The following is a 2,209-nucleotide window of genomic DNA, read 5'->3' as shown; positions in this document are numbered from 1 at the left end:
AACTTGGTCTTGCCTAATCCTCACAGTTCAGTTAGGGTAGGTTTTAGTAACTTTTCCTTGTCAATTTCTACTTCTACCTCTGTGAAAAGACAATAGGAAATGATGGGAGAGGTGGGGGGTGGGGGGTGGGGTGGGGTTCCTGCAGGGTTCCTGGCTGCACTGCTTTTCTACACTCCCAGGCAGTAAGTGCCTTTTCCAAGGACATCAATGCAAGCCTGAATAAGAAAAATAATTTCTTCCTCCTAAGCCATGGCACATCAGCTGTAGAAAAATACCAGTATGGGAAGCAGTCTTCGGAAGAGCCTCAATGAGCTCATACTGTCTAGACACATTACCCCCCAACTTGCCCTTCAAGGTCTACTTCAGTTTGATAAAGCTGTAAATTCAACACTGGCACAAAAGGTCAGAGTCAAGTTTCAGGCCTATGTATGTTTGGCTACCTTCCCTGAGGAGTTACTGAGATTTCAAACATCTGAGACATTATCTGCAGGACTGAAGGGCTCTCTAAATACACAGAGATTGTGCAATAATGTGTAGACTTTTGAATTGAATGATGTTGAATTCAGAGAGGTGACAGAATTTATTAAATTGGATAAAGTGAAAATTGTAGCCTGTAATGGTAAAAACACTGGCTCCAGTACTACAGAATGAATAGGGAGAAATGGCTTTTTAATGACATCCTGTTACCATTCATGGCTTTTTGAAGAAAAGCATAGAAAACATTTTAAAAAATGTATCCTAGCATTGAGGAAATAACTATACTGTGCCGTACTATCAGATAATTCCAGTAGAAAGAAGCTTATCACTCTGTACCCCCTTATATTACCTTTATTATATAGCACGAAGAAGTAGAATTTTTGTTAAAATGACAAATCAAACATTGTTGCCTTCCTAAGACCATTCTTTAATAAATTCATTTTAAAACTCAAAAAAAAAAAAAAAAAAAAAAGAAGTGATGAGGATTCCTGCCTGGACAATATGACACATCATAATTACATCACAGGTTTGTGGAAATAGATTATAGGCCCCCCAAATACTTTGAGTTCACTCCTTTAAAATTAGATTTTAAACCCTAGGCCACAAGAATCAATGGTACTCTGAGAAACTCTGAGTGAAGCCTGTTGACACAAGTGCATTTGAAAGTTCAAACACCAACAGATTTGTACTCTCTGTTTAGAAAGAAAGGAGGGAGGAGGAAAAATATCTACCTCCCAGTTTTTATAAAGTTTAGGTTAAATTTATACTTATTTTTTTGCTGTTGCTATTTTTTAATTGCTTTATTAACTTCACATTTTTCCATGCAAATGGTGAAACTCTACTGTTGACAGAAACTTAATCTCCAATTATAAGCTGGTAACACAGAACCCACCTGACACTTAGAAATTACATAAGGTTCACAGCCAATGTATCAGTAAAGGTGTATCAGGAAAATGCAAGGAAAAAGAGGACAATAGTGGGAATCACATTATTAATCTCATGGAACATGGCAGGAGTCAAGGCATAAGGCAAAATTCCTCATGGTGGTCAGGGTGATTAGAGAGCTTCCCCATAAGAATACGCAGACAATTCCTCAGCTGCAGCTGCCTTAGTTTTCTCATCTCTGCTATGAATATTTCCATATCATCTCTATCTCCATCATCACTGGGTATGGTCTGTTGGAAATTAGGGGCAAGATGGCAAGCCTGTCCTCCTCTATTATTTCCTGCTGGCTGGTGGCCCTAGCCCCTGCCCAAAGGAGAGTCTTCCTCTCCAGTCTGCATGGGCTGTTCCATTCCTTTGTTTTCCTGGGCCTGTCCTCATTGTCTCCTGCTCCTCTGATTCTCACCACAAGTGCGCTGCCACACCACTTAATCCTGCAGACCTGATCCTCTGCCCCTGGCCTGATGCCAGCCCACCGTGCACAGAGCAGTAGGGAGTTGGTACCCAGGTAGGAGTCTGTGCTTATTTTTTATATTTATTTCTATCTTGGAGAGCTAAGATAAATTAATTGAAATTTCTAACACTTGTTACTGGAAATGCCAATGAATTTTCTGTAAGAGTCAGAGGTTTGTTTTCATAATTATCTTTATGCGTTGTTTTCACCTTACAACTATATTTTTGTTATAGAAAACTAAATGTGTTACAATGTAGGTCCTCTCCAAAGTTGTAAAGTAGGTCATAGGAAGATGGATTTGCTCACTAACCCTATGATAACTAACCAGCTGAGCAT

The 2,209-nt window shown here is 39.4% G+C and overlaps 2 pseudogenes; one reads left to right on the top strand and one right to left on the bottom strand.

The window, feature by feature from the left end:
- The first annotated feature begins 249 nt into the window (after positions 1-249).
- LOC105004881 lies at positions 250-651 on the top strand (annotated as a pseudogene).
- Positions 652-810: 159 nt separating this feature from the next.
- LOC105004880 lies at positions 811-1,781 on the bottom strand (annotated as a pseudogene).
- Between the last annotated feature and the right edge of the window lie 428 nt (positions 1,782-2,209).

This window comes from Bison bison, unplaced genomic scaffold (genome assembly GCF_000754665.1).
Source record: "Bison bison bison isolate TAMUID 2011002044 unplaced genomic scaffold, Bison_UMD1.0 scf7180017864484, whole genome shotgun sequence".
Lineage (NCBI taxonomy): Eukaryota > Metazoa > Chordata > Mammalia > Artiodactyla > Bovidae > Bison > Bison bison.
Note: the sequence above shows the minus strand (reverse complement) of the source record. Positions and strands in the feature narration are given on the sequence as shown.